Source organism: Sapajus apella, unplaced genomic scaffold (assembly GCF_009761245.1).
Source record: "Sapajus apella isolate SASKATOON/1434 unplaced genomic scaffold, GSC_monkey_1.0 scaffold5, whole genome shotgun sequence".
Classification (NCBI taxonomy): Eukaryota; Metazoa; Chordata; class Mammalia; order Primates; family Cebidae; genus Sapajus; species Sapajus apella.
Genome location: NW_022436945.1, coordinates 25,401,749 through 25,421,930, shown reverse-complemented (window position 1 = coordinate 25,421,930; position 20,182 = coordinate 25,401,749). Strand labels below are relative to the sequence as shown.

The 20,182-nt window shown below is 34.6% G+C and overlaps 1 pseudogene; it reads left to right on the top strand.

The window, feature by feature from the left end:
* The first annotated feature begins 2,435 nt into the window (after positions 1-2,435).
* Positions 2,436-20,182, top strand: part of LOC116548816 — a 33,394-nt pseudogene continuing 15,647 nt past the window's right edge.

Here is a 20,182-nt window from a genome sequence, read left to right as displayed (position 1 = left end):
GTAGGAAAATCTTTTTTTGAAGAAATGTTTCATAGAGAGAGAGATGAGGCTGTCTTCCTCTTCTTACAAAGATACTAATTCCATCAGGGACCCCACGCATATGAACTGACATAAACTTAATTATACCTAAAGGCCCTGCCTCCAAGTATCATCACATTGTGGGGTTGGGGCTTAGGACTTCAACATAAGAATTACGGGGAAACACAACATTCAGTGTATAACAGATAGTGAGTAAGATATTTTATTTAAATAACCCTTGTTACCTGGTTCTTGCTGACATATAGAAATGCTATTAAATTTCTGATTTTGGTGTTATAATAACAATATTGTTGAATTTGTTTATTTACTTTAATAGTTTATAGAATTTTATGAATTTTTATACAGATAGTTATGTAAATTATAATTAAGGACCACTGTGTATCTTCTTTTCATTACCCTAATTTATTTTCCTTATTTTTTGGTACTATTAATAAAATATTGATTGGAAGACCTGGTGGCAGTGGTTGCTACTTACATCTTTTTATTTATTCCCTTTTGAGATAGAACCTCACCTTGTCACCCAGGCTGGAGTGCAGTTGTACAATGTCAGCTCACTGCAGCTTTGACCTCCCTGAGTTCAAGCAATCCTATCACCTTAGCCCCCCAAGTAGCTGCACTACAGGTGCTCACCACCATGCCCAGCTAATTTTTTTTTTGTAATTTTAGTGGAGATGGGGTTTCACCATGTTGCCCAGGCTGATTTTGAACTCCTGAGCTCAAGCAATCTGCCTGCCTCAGCCTCCCAAAGTGCTAGGATTACAGTTCCTACTTACTTTTATTCAGCAGGTTGATTTTCTATTGTTCTTGATGAGAAATCTGTTCTAACTTATTTATTTAATGTTTCTGATGTAACTTCTCCAACTTTTACGCATTAAGACTATGTTTGATGATTCACAGTGTGGATTATTTTGTGTATATTTATTTACTATAATTATCTGTTATCAGAATTGATGTTGTCCATCATTTATTGCCTTAAGATAATTGTATTATATTAAATCTCTAGGTAGTTTAATATTTTCTAATGTAGCTAACTCTCCTTCATATGAGGTCATTTCCAGCTATGATCTACCATAGTTTTCTTAAATTCCACATAACCTGTCTTGATCTGAACCCATATATGCTACTTTCTTTCCTATAATGTAAAATCTCACTGAGCCAAACATCTTGTGCCCGTAATTTCCCCTTCTCTTTCATGCTCATAGGTTTCTTCCTTCTTACTCTGTTATTTCAAGTGTCATTTAGCTATGCTGAAAAATATTGAAACCACATCATCATTCAACTGATTCTACACTCTTCTTTAGTATATTCTTCTACAGAGAGAATTTTACACTCGCTGTAACCATTTATTATACTTCTATTCCTTCACAAGCTTATTCCAGAAAGTGTCTCACACCATTTAGTTAATGGCAGTCATTTAAACAGAGATATAGATGTCACCTTTATGAAATTCTAAATTTTGATAAGCTCCTTTGTCTTTTTCTGGTCTTTTATCTTTTTTCACTGGTCATGGACAAGCATCACACTTTTTAAAGGCGAACATTTTGTATTCCTTAAAGCCTGATATTGATAATGCAACAAAAATATTCATCATGGAGAATAAGATTTCATTAGGCTACAAATACATTTGATATGTAACATACTCTACTTTGTTAACTCTTTAAATCTTTACAAGCACAGTCCATATTTTGTTGCTTCAAAAGGCATTATATTTACAAAACTTTAGATTATATATATATATATATATACATAAAATTATAATCTAAAGTTAATATGATGAATATATCTTCTCTTTTTTTTATTATATTTTAAGTTCTGGGATACATGTGCAGAGCCTGTAGGTTTGTTACATAAGTGTACACATGCCATGGTGGTTTGCTGCACCTACAACCCATCATCTACATTAGGCATGTCTCCTAATGCTATCCCTCCCCTAACCCCTCACCCCCTAATTGGTGTGTGATGTTCCCCTCCCTTTGTCCATGTGTTCTCATTGTTCAACTCCCACTTATGAGTGAGAACATGTGGTTTTTGGTTTTCTGTTCCTGTGTTAGTTTGCTGACAATGATGGTTTCCAGCTTCATCCATGTCCCTGCAAATGACATGACTTTGTTCTTTTTTATGGCTGCATAGTATTCCATGGTGTATATGTGCCACATTTTCTTTATCCAGTTTATCATTGATGGGCATTTGAATTGGTTCTAAGTCTTTGCTGTTGAGAATATTTTTAATACATGTTACCTACATAAAGTTTGGTAAAGGCAAGAAAATGCCACCTTTTCATGATGATTTTAAAAAGCTTGATATCATGAGTTCTTGAAAAATTTATGTCTTCCACAGTAAAGAACTGAGGTCAGAATGAGAAACACATCCCCAAAGGGGTTCTGACTATCAGTAACATGAATTACCTGGTGTGCACTCTGCTCCACAACCCTGAAATCGCCTTTCTCTCAGAGGTGAACCGGATGTATAGCATGAAGAAATATGCCCTTTGGAAATGTAAATGAATACAGTTAAGAGGCTACATAGCCCTTTAAAAGAGTTATTCTGATTTCTTAGGAGCTTTACATTTTGAAGAACATGGATGGATGAGAAAGTTGAGGTGGATTGTATGTGCTTCTGCAGTAGATTTTATAAAATTATACAAATGTGCAGGACAAGCTATGCAGAAAATATGTCTGTCACCTTTACGTTGAACTATACAGACTCACTTGCATACATATTGATAAACAAAAGCACATTCACCACAAGCAAAGTTGAAAAATAATCAGTATTATAAAGATATCAAAGAAGACAGGTGACTGGTTGGAGTATTTAAGATAACATGTTAAGCAAGGAAGAAATGGCATGTTTTCTACCAAAGCAAGTGTGATTTATTGACCTAAGGTCCAAGTTGTACCTGACAAAAATAAAATGTTTTAAAGTAATGAGAGTAACACTCTTTGCTTCAACAAAATTTTACATCAGAGAGTTTCCAAATGAAAACTGTGACAATTTCTAAAAAGCCTAGAAATCACAATTGATATATTATAAAGAATCATGGACATTTTAATTGACACATTTTAAAAGTTTCAAATTAATAAATCACTGGAAATTATTTAATAATGCCATACCATGAAAAAATTTTGAGGCCATTTCCTTTATGATCACCCCATGATGCTTTAGACATTTTAGAATAATTGATAAATCTAACACATCATTGTTTTAAATTCTGAAATAATAATGCATTATACCGCTAATAATTTTGAGAGAATTTTCATTCCCATTAACTTGATAAGGAAATATTCTAAACCCGATATCCATATCTTTTTCCCTGTGAAGAGAGAAATAGAGCTCTCTTGTGTTTGAATTTCCGTAATTCCACTAATATGCTGTGTTTACAACCTTTTGAAACTGCGATATACACTTCATATTCAAAAGGGCCATGTAATTATATGTATGATTTAAAGAATAATGATAATATAAAGGCCTATGTGCACAATTATCAATATAAGAAGGAGAATGAGGATGCATTTGTAGAAGTTATGTGTTTTTCTCAATGGCATTGCATTCCCTTCCTGCCCGAAGTGACTAATTATCGCAGTCACTATTTTCCAACCATCAGTGTGCTCTGTGGGTGTTTCAAAGTATCTGTGGAACAGGAGTTTGATGATAAAATAAACTGGGAAACTTAAGATGTGAGCCAGACTTTAAGGCACACTTTGTTTACCGTAGAATTTGCAGGACCTTAATATACTGATAAGCATTTAAATCTACATGCAATTTTATTTTTAAAAATTTATTTTATTTTATAAAACACATTTTAAAATATTCCTCTAAGTGTTTTATTAAACTTTTGTATAATTCATAATGAACCTAAGATCAGATGAATACAGACATTTCCTTATAAGACTTGAAAACATGTAATGGTGGCTGAGGTTTTACAGTGGATGAGCAAATTGATGCTTCAGTAACAAAACTCAAAATCTCAGTAGCATAAAAGAGTAAAGAGTTATTTCTCTCCCACAATGCATATCTATCACAGGTTTGGTGGGGGTTCTGTTCTAAGCAGTCTTCACTTTGAGCCACTCTTTCTTGGACATAGCTGATCAAGACCCTTTTGATCAGACACAAAACAAAAGACACAGGATATAATTGACCTTAAAACCTTAACTACCATTAAATATTCTTCAAGTCTTATAAGGAAATGTCTGTATTTGTCTGACCTTTAGTTCATTATGAATTATACAAATGTTTGATAAAATACTTGGGCAATATTTTGTAAAATATGTTTGACACAAGACATCAAGTTACAGGACAAAATTCACTTGGCAGGACTAGTCAAACAGTTCCACCCACACAAGCTGGCCAGGAAATGCCATCTTACCATGTATCCCAGAAGACGGAGAGCTAGAAATATTTCGGGAACAGGATTAATGATCATTCTTAGAGGCCCGGGGGAAGGCCACTAGCCTGTGTAAGGGGTTGAGTTTGTGACATAGGCAAGAGCATCCATTAGGTCATCTAGTTTGAAAAAAGTCTTATAAGCACAAATGTTTCTAGTGTCTAAGAGGCTGTTGCTTGTATGTGAATCAGTGTCATTTCACATATGGAGATAAAACTGGGACTGGGAAATGAGACTCTTGACACACCAATAAGATGTACAAATAGGCAGTTGATGGCTCATTAGTGGTCATAGGAAGTCGGTCAGGGTGACTCTGGAAAGCATGCTAATTCATTTGAGGACTAGACCATTGTAAAGAATGAGGAAGCTGATTTCTCTTCCTAGCCTTTTCTTTATTTCCTTTTAATAATTTCATATAGTATATATATATATATAGGTAATATAAAATATATATTATTTATATTTTCTAAAGATGTTCAAGTATATCAGTTACATATAATATACAATATATAAAATATATAGCACAATATTATCATGACATAATATTTAACACATGACACCATATAAATATATTTATTTATTTATAAAATTTTCTCTGAAAATGCTCCCTGATCTCAGCTGTACCTTTCACCAAAGGAAGAAACTACGGTTTACCTTTGAATCAAAGGGTGAAAAGAGAACTTTTGAGTATAGTATACAACTGAGGACCTATGTGATGGTAACAACAAAAAATTAACAGAAGAGTAAAACAAATCTCAAGGAAATAAACTTAGTATGAAGTAACCTGAACCATTTAGAAATTATCCAATCATGATTCCACGTTCCGCCCCCGCCCCAGAAAAATAAACAAGGAGCTTCTGAATTTTATTTCAAAGGAGAGGGACTTTCCTATACAGAATCATTTTCTCCATCTGTAAAGATTTCTTTTTCCATTGCCTGGCTTTTATCAGAACAGCATTTGATGTTCTCAGTGAAATAAGAAGGTACCAAGCATTAAGATATTCCTTTAGAAAGTTCTAATGCTTGTAAACAGACTTAGTGGACTCTAACACCTTTTGTCAACTTTTATTTTATAATCAGGAGATATATACGCAGGTCTGATACAAAGGTATACTGTATGATGCTGAGATTTGGAGTAAATCTATCACAAGGTACTAGACACAGTATCCAATAGATAGTCTTTTTCAATCTTTACCCTCTCCCTTTGTATGTTTCCGTGTTAGTTTGTCTAGGTAATTTCTTCTAACTGTGTCTATGTTGATGCAAAAGACATGAAATTATTCTTTTTTATGGCTGCATAGTATTCCATGGTGCATATGTACAACATTTTAAAAATCCAATTCACTGTTCATGGACACCTGGATTGATTCTATGTGTTTGTTATTGTGAGTAATTCTGGGATGAACATATTGTTCTTTTTGGTAGAACAATTTATTTTCCTTTGGGTATATACTAAGTAATGAGATTGCTGAGTCAAATGGTAGGTCAACTCATAATGCTTTGAGAAATCTCCAAACTGCTCTCCACAGTGGCTGAACTAGTTTACATTCTTACCAGCAGTGTATGTGTTCCTTTCCTTCCATAGCCTCACCAACATCTGTTATTTTTTTGACTCTTTAACAAAAGCCATTTTGGTTGGTGTGAGATGGTATCTCATTGGAATATTTGATTTGCATTTCTCTGGTAATTAATGACAATTAGCATTTTTTCAGATGCTTGCTGGCTGTATGTTGGTTTTCTTTTGAGAAGTGTCTGCTCTTGTCCTTTGCCCAATTTTTAATAAGGTTATTTGTTTTTTGCTTGCTAATTTGTTAAAGTTCCTATAGATTCTGGATAATAGACCTTTGTTGGATACATAGTTTGCAAATATTTTCTTCCATTCTTTAGATTGTCTGTTTATTACATTGATAGTTTCTCTTGCTATGCAGAAACGCTTTAATTAGGTCCCATCATTAGCCAATTTTTGTTTTTGTTTTATATATTTTTGTTTGAGGATTTAGGCGTAAATTCTCTGCCAAGGCTGATATTGCAAAGGGTATTTTGTAGGGTTTGTTTCTAGGACTTCTATAGTTTGAAAGTTTACATTGAAGTCTTCAATCTATCTTGAGTTGATTTTTTGTGTATGGTGGTATGTAGAAATCCATTGTAATGGATTACATTACAGTGTAATTACATACAGGCATGTAACTATCCCAGGGGCATTTACTGAATAGGAAGTCATTTTTCCATTGCTTATTTTTGTCAAGTTTATTGAAAATCAGATGGTTGTAGGTATGTGGCTTTATTCTGGGTTCTCTATTCTTTTCCTCTGGTCTATAGGTCTATTTTGGTACTAGTCCCAGGCTTTTTTGGTTAGTGTAACCATATAGCATAGGCTGAAGTCAGGTAATGTGGTGCCTCCAAATTTATTTTTTGCTTAGGATTACTTTGGCTATTTGGGCTCCTTTTATTCCATATGAATTTAAGATATAATTTTTCTAATTTGTGAAAAATGACATTACTAATTTGATAGAAACAGCATTGAATCTATAAATCATTTTGAGCAGTATGGGTATTTTAATGATGTTGATTCTTCTAATCCATAATCATCAGTCATTTTTCCATTTATTTGTGTTGTCTTTTATTTCTTTCTTCAGTGTTTTGTAATTCTGCATGTAGAGATCCTTCACCTCTTTGTTTATCTGTATTTCTAGGCATTTCATTCTTTGTGTGGTAATTATGAATGAGACTGCATTCTTGATTTGGTTCTCAGCTTAAAAGTGATTGGACTAAAGAACTGCTACTGATTTTTTACACTGATTTTGTATCCTGAAACTTTGATCATGCCACTTTACTCTAACCTGGCTGACAGAGCATGACTCTGTCTCTTAAAAAAATAAAAGAAAAAAAAAAAAAGAAAAGAGCATAGTGTATTTATAGTTAATAACATTTAATTTCATTGAGATTCAATGTCAGTTGAAATTACTCATTTACGGGCACATTGAAATATCTGTGTAGATAGTCAGTGAATTAGCCTAGGGCTTCTGTAACAAATGTCTTCAAATTTGGTGACTTAAAAAGTACTGGAATTGATTCTTTCAGGCTTCATGGGACCAGAAGTCTTAAAGGTTCAGCAAGTGTTTGCTTTCTCCAAAGAATATAGAAGTTCTCTTTCCTTGCCTCTTCCAGTTTCTGGTAGCTTCAAACAATTTTCGGCTTGAAGTGACATAGCTTCAATCTCTGCCTCTATTTTGTATAAACTTTTGTTTTCCCTTCTTACTCTGTCTTCTCTGTTTCATTTGTTTTTCTCATCCTTTTAATCAATGTTTTTAAGGACATTTGTGTTCTGATTAAAGGCTCACCTGGATAACTTAGGATAATTTCAAGTTACTTTACTTAAAATTGCATCTACAAAGACTCTTCCCAAGTAAAGTCATATTCACAGGTGCTAGGTGGAACCAAGAATATATTTTGGGGGGCCACAATTCAACCCATTACAAGTACCAAGCTAAATATATTTTACTTTGACATGGTTCCTTCATGTTTAAATATTTTATTCAAATTTATACAGCTATAGTGCTAATTTTAGTTTTGTGTCACTCTCTTTCTCTTTTACTTTTTTTAGAGACAGAAACTCTTTCTGTCACCCAGGCTGAAGTGCAGTGGCCTGATCACAGCTCACTGCAGCCTTGAATTCCTGGACTCAAGAGACGCTTCCACTCCCGCCTCCCAGGTAGCTGGGACTGCAGGCTCATACCACGACACCTGGCTGCTTTTTCTCTTTTAGAAATGGTACCTGTTTTCTTTTCTTTCAATTTTAATGAAAATTTTATACACGTATATGTAAACCATCAGTTAATATAGTTTGCTTGTATATGTTATAAAAAAGGTCACTTGCTTCTGAATTTGCAAAACAGTTCTGTTTGCTTAGCATGGTTGCCAACAATATTTTTAAAAAATTAACAGATAGCCTACTGTGATATAGAGCAGATTTTAAAAAATATATTAAATAATTCCAAAATTTATTTTATTTTCTGTTGCAAAGACAAATAATTTTGGAAGTCTCTTTTAAAAGCTAAATTAATGCCATAAAATACTCAAACCGTTACAAAGAACGCTCCATTGTAACACCCTGTGATTTACTGATAGCAATGAAGAGTCTAGACTTTGGAGCTAGAAATCCTGGCTTCAATGATTAGTTCTACTACACATTAAACACATGATCTTAGGTTAATGTCTTAACCTCATTTCCTATCTGCATAATTGCGTAAGAATGCTTTCAACTCCTAGGTCAGTGTGCTTCAAATGTTTAGGACAGGGCTAACATATAATACAATATGAACTCATCAAATGTTTAAGACACTATTTCTTAAAAATCAAGACAGTGCAAACTTCTTCCTTAGCTGTTCATTTTTCTGCTACAGTAGGTTCAAAATTATTTGTCAGGTACCCCTAACCTTGTATAAGGTATTCATCCAACTTCTCTCAGAGGAGCTGAAATAATTTTCTCTTCGGAACATATCCATGTTGTGGTCCTTAGATCTCCTAACCCTTCTCCCTTCTCATCTGTCAGTTAAGGCTTTGTCTTGAACTGCTAACACAGAGCTATGTTTTAAAAGCCCATATGTCAATATGGAAAAAAAAACTCCCTGGCACATTCTATTTCTTGAAAGATTATCAAAGAGAATCAACAACTGGAAGGAAGCATTGCCCAGAAGCTAGCTGAATCAAATGGTTCCTCTGCAGGAAATTTTGTAGAAATTGCACTTACTTGTATGCCACTGGTCTACACTGAGAGACTCTTTAAGAAAAAAGAGAACCTAAAGCTTTGAAGATGTTCACTCCATCACACAGGGTCTTGTCTTCTTTTTGAGAACCTTAGCAGACAACTTTTTTTCTGATACTAATACTAGAAATATTGTCATTTTTACTGTATTTGGTGTTTGTCTTAAAGGCAACGTGAAATACATGACTTACTAGATTTTCTTCCCTGAGTTTTGTGTTAAACAGCTTAGAGATACAATTGTGGTCAGTCCATGGCAAATGTATAGAATTTTATGGTATAAAATTTTTACTAGCCTCATCTGTGAGTGGATTTTCATGTTTTATCTTGTACTTGCTTAACTTTTCTTATCTTACTCAATTTATTCTATTTAGGTGTATTGTATATTTCTTATAAAGGCACCTGAATTTGCTTTTGGAACAATGTCACTTAGTATTTAATTACTACATCATTTATAGTGAAAATTATAAGCCTCTTCATAATTTTATAAAGTACCATGGTATGTGACTAATAAAAAACTAATAATTAAAATACAAATGTTTCATTGTTGAGACAAAGAAAGTTAAGGTATATTGAGAAACAATGAAACTCAATTTTGTAAGCTTATTAATATAATCAGTGAAATATACATTTTTGATTACATGTTAGTTTGGATTTAATAATTATCAATACAAAACATTTTAAACTGCTTGGAAATACAATAAATGAAGAAAATTTAATGACATTTGAATATTCTTTTCACAAAATTTTATTTCTTCAGAGCATATAAATTGTTGCTGTACAGCTGAAATTTTTAAATAAATTCCTTAGAAATAAAATGTCAAATGGCAATAACATATAAGGATAAGATAAATCAAACATAGTTTATTAAGGAAATTGATTTTTTTTTATAAAGCATGTCTCTTCAATTAAATTTTGCAGTGACAAATTTTGGGTTAATATCAGGTGAAATATAATTTGTATGTTAATATGAATATTTTAAACCAAAAATATGAGAGTATAGAGTTAAGTGGATTTTCTTATACATTTTGACAAAATGCTAAATTAAGAAACTCAAGGAAATATGCTTCCTTAGAACCATAATTATATAAAGTGACTATCATAGTCTTCATCCATAAACTATAGGTAAGTATTAATTTTAAAAGATTACATGACAAGTGAATCATATGTAAAATAGGTACTTTCTTGTGTTGACATACATTTGTCAGGAGAAATTATCTCTCTTTTAGATCTTGCTCTTTGAGTACTCAGAAATGACAAGCATTTGTTACATATGTTCAGCTGACAATGAGTCTGTGTCACTTGAAAGACAAGTTAAAAAAAATTGGATTAATTTAGTTATAAAGAGATTTACATTTTGCTATTTCTAACATGTCTTTTGGAGATTGATGAATAAGAAATGAGATAAGAAAGCCCTTCAGAAACTACTATTGCTGAATATGGTAGAAAAATTGCTCTTGCTAGAAGATGTATCAAGTTTTTGTCAGGTAAAGCCAGGAAAAATTCTCTTGTGTTATCAACTAATCTTACCAGAGAGGGAATATTATGCAAGATGAATGACACTGTTTTCTCCCTCCCCCAGAAGTCAGGTGGTTATGTGCTATGCCAATCTAACAAGATTTCTGCACCTTCTTTTTATTTATTTACCAGCTTACCTGTGAGTCTAAAATATTGTCTCATATTTCCCATCCACTGTGCTGCTTCTGGTAGTTTTTCACCATTTAAAATTAATTATTAAATATTTAATGAAAATAATAAAACAATCTATTGAAGTTATTTGCTTTTCTGTTTTGTTTTGTTTTTTCAATTTTTTTCCTGATTGAAATATCTACCAGGGAGTGGAAGATAACATTTAAATTCAAGGATTATGTGTTCTGTTACTTTACATATTCAAAATCAAAAGCATATAACGTATGCTTTCTCATAGCAGAGACCTTGTGTATGTCATTCATTGCCTAGCATACTGTTGGTGCTCACTAAATATATGTTTAATGAATAAGCATAATTGCCAATTATTTGAATTGCATGCTCTTCTGTTAACCATAATCTTATTTTTTCCAATAGCCTTTATTGTCAGTGTATACAATAGCACAAATTCACAAAATTGTAATTCTGTTTAATACTAATATGCTATGGATTTCACTAGTGTTTTGCTGAGCACAACACTTGCAATAAAAATCAACTTAATGTGAAAACTCTTTCGAAGAAAAACACTTAAGAAGCCTAGACTTCAGTATACCAGAGTAAACAAATATTAGAAAGAAAATGCCCATTGCAAACAGGTTATTTTTCAATCACCATAGGAGGTATTTAGTAAAGTACTTCAGTGTCTTGAAATAACATTTGAGAACATTTGGAACATTTGGAAGATCTTTGGATACTTTTTTTTGAGACAGAGTCTTGCTCTGTTGCCCAGGCTGGAATGCAGTGGCATGATCTAGGCTCACCACAACCTCTGCTACCAGGTTCAAGTGATTCTCCTGCCTCAGCCTCCCGAGTAGCTGGGATTACAGGTGCCTCCTACCTTACTTGGGTAATTTTTTTGTATTTTTAGTAGGGATGGGGTTTCACCATGTTGCACAGGCTGGTCTCAAACTCCTGACCACAGGTGATCCGCCTCCCTTGGCCTCCCAAAGTGCTGGCATTACATGCGTGAGTCACTGTGCCCAGCTGATCTTTGGATACTTGTAATAGCTGATCCGTTAGTGGCATCTCAGTGGGGAAGAAAAGACACATGCTTCAAGCACCCTTTTACTCTTAAAAGCAGATAAAAAATGATTACAATCAGTTATGTCATTCATTACCTAAAATCCCAGGATGGCATCTTTTTTCATCTCCCTTATCCTGGCCTGCAAAGCTTTCTACACAGTCACCTGCCCTCAGTTCACCTTCCACTTAGTTCTCATTGTAAAGCTCTCTCATTTAGACTAACTCTTCTTGCCACAATGGCCCCCTTTGAAGTCCTCTAATGTGCTGAGTTTGTTTGAAGGAGCTGTTCTTCCTGCCTGGAATTACTTGTCTTAAGATTCTTTACCTAGTTTGTTACTTTTAATATTCAGTATTCCATTTGAATGTTACCTTTTCAGCAAATTGCTTTTTGATCATTCAATCTAAGGTAGACTTTCAATCCCTTTCCATTACATTAGCCTGTTGAATTATTTTTTTTGTCATCCACATATAAACTACCTGATAAATACATTCCTGCTTATTTTCCTGCTTATTGCTTATCTCCTACTGTTTCAACATGTGCTTTCTCATAGCAGAGACCTTGTCTATCATTTCTTATTTGATTTACATCCCTTGATTAAAACTTTGGCTACATTTAGTATGTTTTGTGAATTTCAGGTTCTATCACTATTTTGGGGGTTTCTCCTGTATGTCAGCTCTTGGCCTAAATGAGTCCATATATTTCAGCTCGAGGAAGTAGTTAATCCCATCTCATTTTATAAATGAATCTTAATGCAAGAAAATGGTATGCAGTTCTTCCTATTTCATGGTTGAGGTGAATTTCCATAATTTCATGTTGCCTTGGCATCCATTTTGAATATAGGTTTAACTTTCTTATGTCAGAAACAGAGCTTTTTCACCCTTGACACAGATTCTAGTCTTATATCTCCTCCCAAGTCCTCAGAGTTGTCAGTCCGGATATCTGGCCTATGTAACCACCTCCTGGTGACCACCACTCTCGGGGACATACAGGTTCAATCTTCTATTTTTTTTTTTTATTGCACTTTAGGTTTTGGGATACATGTGAAGAACATGTAAGATTGTTGCATAGGTACACACATGGCAGTGTGATGTGCTGCCTTCCTCCCCATCACCTATATCTGGCATTTCTCCCCATGCTATCTCTCCCCAGCTCCCCACTCCCTGCTGTCCCTCCCCTATTTCCCCCCTACAGACCCCAGTGTGTGATACTACCCTCCCTGTGTCCATGTGTTCTCATTGATCAACACCCACCTATGAGTGAGAACATGCGGTGTTTGATTTTCTGTTCTTTGGTCAGTTTGCTGAGAATGATGGTTTCCAGGCTCATCCATGTCCCTACAAAGAACACGAATTCATCATTTTTGATGACTGCATAATATTCCATGGTGTATATGTGCCACATTTTCCCTGTCCAGACTATCATCAATGGGCATTTGGGTTTGTTCCAGGTCTTTGCCATTGTAAACAGTGCTGCAATGAACGTTTGTGTGCATGTGTCCTTATGGTAGAACGATTTATAATCCTTTGGATATATACCAAGTAATGGGATTGCTGGGTCAAATGGAATTTCTATGTCTAAGTCCTTGAGGAATCGCCACACTGTCTTCCACAGTGGTTGAACTAATTTACACTCCCACCAACAGTGTAAAAGTGTTCCTATTTCTCCACATCCTCTCCAGCATCTGTTGTCTCCAGATTTTTTAATGATCACCATTCTAACTGCCGTGACGTGATATCTCAATGTAGTTTTGATTTGCATTTCTCTAATGACCAGTGATGATGAGCATTTTTTCATGTTTCTTGGCCTCATGTATGTCTTCTTTTGTAAAGTGTCTGTTCATATCCTTTGCCCACTTTTGAATGGGCTTATTTTTTTCTTGTAAATCTGTTTTAGTTCTTTGTAGATTCAGGATATCAGCCCTTTGTCAGATGGGTAGATTGCAAAAAATTTTTCCCATTCTGTTGGTTGCCGATTCACTCTAATGACTACTTCTTTTGCTGTGCAGAAGCTGTGGAGTTTGATTAGGTCCCATTTGCCTATTTTGGCTTTTGTTGCCAATGTTTTTGGTGTTTTGGTCATGAAGTCCTTGCCTATGCCTATGTCCTGAATGATTTTGCCTAGATTTTCTTCTAGGGTTTTTATGGTGTTAGGTCTTATGTTTAAGTCTTTAATCCATGTGGAGTTAATTTTACTGTAAGGTGTCATGCAAGGGTCCAGTTTCTGCTTTCTGCACATGGCTAGCCAGTTTTCCCAACACCATTTATTAAACAGGGAATACTCGCCAGGCGCAGTGGCTCACTCTTGTAATCCCAGCACTTTGGGAGGCCGAGGCAGGTGGATCACGAGGTCAAGAGATTGAGACCATCCTGGTCAACACCGTGAAACCCCGTCTCTACTAAAAATACAAAAAATTAGCTGCGCATGGTGGTGCATGCCTGTAATCCCAGCTACTCAGGATGCTGAGGCAGGAGAATTGCTTGAACCCTGGAGGCGGAGGTTGCAGTGAGCCGAGATCATGCCATTGCACTCCAGCCTGGGTAACAAGAGCGAAACTCCATCTCAAAAAAAAAAAAAAAATTAAACAGGGAATCCTTTCCCCATCGCTTGTTTTTGTCAGGTTTGTCAAAGATCAGTTGGTTGTAGATGTGTAGTGTTGCCTCCGAGGCCTCTGTTCTGTTACATTGGTGTATATCTCTGTTTTGGTACCAGTACCATGCTGTTTTGATTACTGTAGCCTTGTAGTGTAGTTTGAAGTCTGGTAGTGTGATGCCTCCTACTTTGTTTTTTTGCTTAGAATTGACTTGGCTATACAGGCTCTCTTTTGGTTCCATATGAAGTTTAAGGTGGTTTTTTCCAGTTCTGTGAAGAAGGTCATTGGTAGCTGATGGGGATAGCATTGAATCTGTAAATTACTTTGGGCAGTATGGCCATTTGCGCAGTATTGATTCTTACTAATCATGAACATGGAATGTTTCTCCATCTGTTTGTGTCCTCTCTTATTTCCTTGAGCAGTGGTTTGTAGTTCTCCTTGAAGCGGTCCTTTATATCCTTTGTTAGTTGTATTTCCAGGTTCGACCTTTTTGACTGACTCCATCAACTCCCACAACCTGCATGGACTGGGAAGATATGGAACCACCTTTCAGTCACATATGACCACTTAGAGTACATGCCTGGTTCCTCTAAACCTACTTAATAGAACTCCCCTTAGGAAAGCTGCTTGGTTCATTCCCTGGATTGCAGTAAAGTCCTCCACTTGTAAATCCATCTCTCTCTGGTTCCCTACTTGCTAATTGAGCATATTGTCCCTATGAACTTCTCATTGGCCCTTATTAGTCTCCGTTTCTCCCATGGACCTGTGAGTAATAAACTGCTTCTGTAGTTTCCTGTGTTTTTACTGTGTTGCCCTCTCTGGGTCTCACTCAGCCAACACATACAAACCTAACTTTTCTCCCAGTCAAGGCTCTCCCAGAGAAGGATCTCTTAGCATAAATAAACTAGATACAGGTCAGACAAGAGCAACAGGGCATCTGTCAGTATAAACAAGTTTCCTGTGAAAGGGACACCTGGTCACTGGTCAAATACTTAGGCATCAGGCTGCCTGTCAGGTCAAAAAATATTTTGTGAAAGACATGTTGTAAACATCCATGACCAAATTCCCTGGAGCCCTGTCAGGGCAGTGAGAGAGTTTATAGCCACTCTCCAGAGAGACTTCTAGATAAAATTAGAGAGAAATGCAACAAAGGTGAAAGCTTTTTGCACAATATCAACAATCATTTCTTAAAGTTAAGGCAAAATAAAAATCGCTTTTGTCTGCATATTGTCATAATAAATGTCTTCATATTCTCAAAATAAATGTGAGAATAGAACAAGAAAATTAAATCATTTATATAAATTATAACAGATACTAATGTACATATGTCCCAAAGTTTAAAAATCAAGGTGAAGACATGATACTGAGCAAAATGTTATTAGAGTTTTGCTAAATAGAAAAATTGAGTTTGCTATCTGGAAGCAAGGCAAATTTGTTTACTGAAAGATAATTAGATTGAAGAAAAAATCAAAACCAATATAACAATGCAAACTCTAGCCAAACAACAACAAAAAAATTCCACTAGCTTTTATATTTGAATCTGAAAGCAGTGTTGTGATGCAATATTGCATGATTACTTATTCATTACTTTATTTCTTCATTAATGAGATAGGAATAATCCATTTCTTAGTTATCTTTTAGTACAGCTAAAAGGAAGGACTGAAGTGACATGATATTTGCTTTGATAAAGCAGACATATGACTCAATTGGAATGACAAGTACCGAGAAGCAAAGTGATATGTCATACTTGAAGCCTGCAAGGCTTCAAGTAATACCTTAACAACAGGGTATAACTGTGGTAAATGGACAAGTTGTGGTTTGTTACCTAGACAGATTAAAGAAGAATTAAATATATAAGCTATCAGAGACAAGTTCATAACTTTAATTAATTCAACTCTCTTTTTGTCTCTTAGGAATACATTAGCTTCTAGAATTTTAAGTGACTCATGATAGATTAAAGTTAAAAATTGCAGGAAAAATATAAAAGTAAATATAGTATACAGCAATTTGTTCTTAACTACTGGAGTGTTCCCTTCTGCTGAAACTATGGTCTGTCCTCAAATTAATGCAAATACGCATACGGACATATAGATTTGATATACCCCTAACAAATGCTGCTTTAAGAAGGATTATTTCTGACTTTGTGTGCTAAATAACACCCTATATAAATGTGTGGGCAATGAGGCAATATAGAGGTAAATTATTTCCCACAACCTGCAACTAAGGTGGTTCATCATATGATAAAAAAAAAAAATCATATTGACTTTTCAAGGCATTTTCTAAAATAAAAATATATAATCTTTAACAGCTGCACATAATGGGATGAGAAGATTGTTGTGCTTTGGGGTAAGTCTTCATGGATTCAAATGCTTAAAAAAGGTTTAGGATTTCTTTGATTCCATTTTATGCTCTAAAATCAAATATCTTGAGAATATTTTCCCTTTCATTAGACTAACCTCTTAAAGTTTTGTTAGTCTTAAAGAATTAATAGGGCAGGCACAGTGGCTCACTCCTGTAATCCCAGCACTTTGGAAGGCCAAGGTGGGCAGATCAACTGAAGTTAGCAGTTCGAGACCAGCCTGGCCAACATGGTGAAACCTGGTCTCTACTAAAATTCCAAAAACAATTAGCCGAACATGGTGGCACATGCCTGTAATCCCAGCTACTCAGGAGGAGGCTGAGACAGGAGAATCACTTGAACCTGGGAGGCAGAGGTTTCAGTGAGCCAGGATTGTGCCTTTGCACTCCAGCCTGGGCAACAAGAAGGAAACTCTGTCTCAAAACAAAACAAACAAACAAACAAACAAAAAATTATAGAAATTTTATAAAAGTGGAAAGCAGTTTCTTTTGTGTAATTATATTTCTTTTATGGTGTCAGAACAATAAAATATACCCTTTGCTAAAAGTACATATGCTATTGGTTTCTGTAAAAAGACTTAGTTATGTAAAAAGACTTCACCTATGAAAATAAAAATCTTGTGTTCTTTGAGGTGTCATTTCTTCTGATGGCACTATATTTTATTCCACTTTAGAAATGTTTTTATTGAAATACTATTCACATACCATAAAATTCACTATCTTTTATTATATAGACAGTTTAAAATATTTTAAAAATATTTTCATCATTCCTAAAATAAACTTCATACCTATTTGCCATCACACCCATCACCATTCTTCCTGCCCACTCCCCAGGCATTGGCAAGCACTAATTTCAATTTTGCTTCTATGGATTTGTGTATCCTGGACATTTAATATGAAGGGAAACATACAATATATGGTCTTTTGTGAATGGCGTGTTTCACTTAGAACAATGTTTTCATCAATGTTGTTGCATATATCAATACTTTAATTTTGTTGCCAAATAATATTTTGTTTATTTGTTCATCAATTGATAGATGTTAGAGTTGTTTCTACTTTTGACATTTATAAATAATGTTACTATGAACATTTCGATGTAAGGTTTAGTGTAGAAATATGTTTTTATTTTTCTTGCATATGTACTTAAAAGCAGAATTGTTGGGTCATATGATTCTGAGTCTGACCTTTGGAGGAAATACCAAACTGTTTTTCAAAGAGGTTGCACCATTTAACATTCCCACCAGCAATGTATACGGGTTTCAGTTTATCTGCATCCTCACCAATACTTGTTAATGCATGTCTCTTTGTGCTGTTGTGTGTGTTATTTTATCTTGTCTCCTAGTGGAAGTGAAATATCTTAGTGGAAGTGAAATTGCATCTCATGGTCCTTTGGATAGGTATTTGCCTAATGTGCTCATTGGCAATTTATATTTCTCCTTTGGAAAAGTTTCTATTTAGCTATTTTGCCCATTTAAAAAGTTGAGTTATTTGTCTTTTTATTATTGATTTGTAATCGCTGTTTGCTCTTATCATGTATACTGTTAGTTAAAAATGTTGTTTTCATTCTGTGGGTGGTCTTTTAACTTTTTATGTTAAAAAAGTTTTAACTTTTTATGTGGCATCATTTGTAGCATAATTTTTTTTTATGCTTGATATAGTCAAATTATTCCTTTTTCTTTTGTTTCTGCGTTTTTAGTGTCATAGCAAAGAAACTAATGCCTAATCCAGCATGGTGAATATTCACTCATATGAAGGTTTTGTCTAAGACTTTTACAGCTTTTTTGAGTTTATATTTTTATATTTCTAAGGTGTAAGAGAGGAATTCAACTAATTGCATGCAGATATTCAGTTGTCTTAGCCCCACTGGTTGTAAGCACTTCCTTCCTGGCTTAATTGTCTTGGCATTCTTGAGGAAAATACATTGCCCATTAATGTATGGGTTTATTTCTATACTTCCAATTCTATTCAGTTGATTTAGAATTCTATTTTTACACAACTACCACATTGTATTAATATTATAGTTGTGCAATAAGTTTTGAAACCAGGAAATGTGAATTCTTCAACTTTATTCTTTTTGAATTTTTTTCTTGGCTGCACTATGTTCTTCGAATTTTCATATGAGTTTTAGGATTACTTCATCAATTTCTGCAAAAACAAAAATGTTAGTTGGTAATTTTATGGGATTGTATTGAATCTGCTGGTCAATTTGGATATGATTGCCTTTCAAATTGCCTCACAATTTATAAATATAGGATATCTTTTCATTTACTTAGGTCTTTTTTTTTTCTTTTTTTTCTTTTTGAGACAGAGTCTTACTCTGTCACCAGGCACCAGGCTAGAGTGCAGGGGCACGATCTCAGCTCACTGCAACCTCCGCCTCCCGGGTTCAAGCAATTCTCCTGCCTCAGCCTACCAAGTAGTTGGGACTACAGGTGCATGCCACCATGCCCAGCTAATTTTTGTATTTTTTAGTAGAGATGGAGTTTCACCATTTTGGCCAGGATGGTTTCGATCTCTTGACCTTGTTATCTGCCTGCCTCAGCATCCTAATTAGTTAGGTCTTTTAAAATTTATTTCAAAAATGTTATCCAGGTATAAGTCTTGCATTTATTTTGTTACGTTTATTCCTGTTATATTCTTTTTTATTATATTGTACATAAATTTTTTCTTAATTTTTAAATTTTCTTTTCATTTTTGTACTGTTTATTGCTAGCATATAGAAATAATTTTTTGTGAGTGTTGATATCCTAACCTACAATCATGCTAACCATATTTATTAATTCTTGTAGTTTTAAAAAATGTATTTATATTTTCTACACACAGTATGCCATCTATTTATATAGGTTTTTTTTTTTTTTTTTTTTTTTTTTTTTTTTTTTTTTGAGGTGGAGTCTTGTTTTGTCACCAGGCTGGAGTGCCGTGGTGCAATCCCCACTCACTGCAACATCCACCTCCCAGTTCAAGCGATTCTCCTGCCTCAGCCTCCCAAGTAACTGGGACTACAGGTGCCTGCCACCACTCCTGGCAATATTTTTGTATTTTAGTAGAGATGGGTTTTCATCATGTTGGCCAGGATGGTCTCAATCTCCTGACCTCGTGATATACAATCCTCATCCTCCCAAAATGCTGGGATTACAGGCATGAACGACAGCGCCCAGTCTATTTATATAGTTTTAATTCTTCCTTTTAAATCCTAATGCCTTTAATTAATTTTTCTTTTCTAATTGTACTGGCTAGCATTTGAAGTACAATGTTGAATAAGTGATGAGGAAGGACCTTGTGTTCTTGTTCCTGATATTGGAGGGAAAGCTTGCAGGCTTTCATCATTAAATATGATTTTAG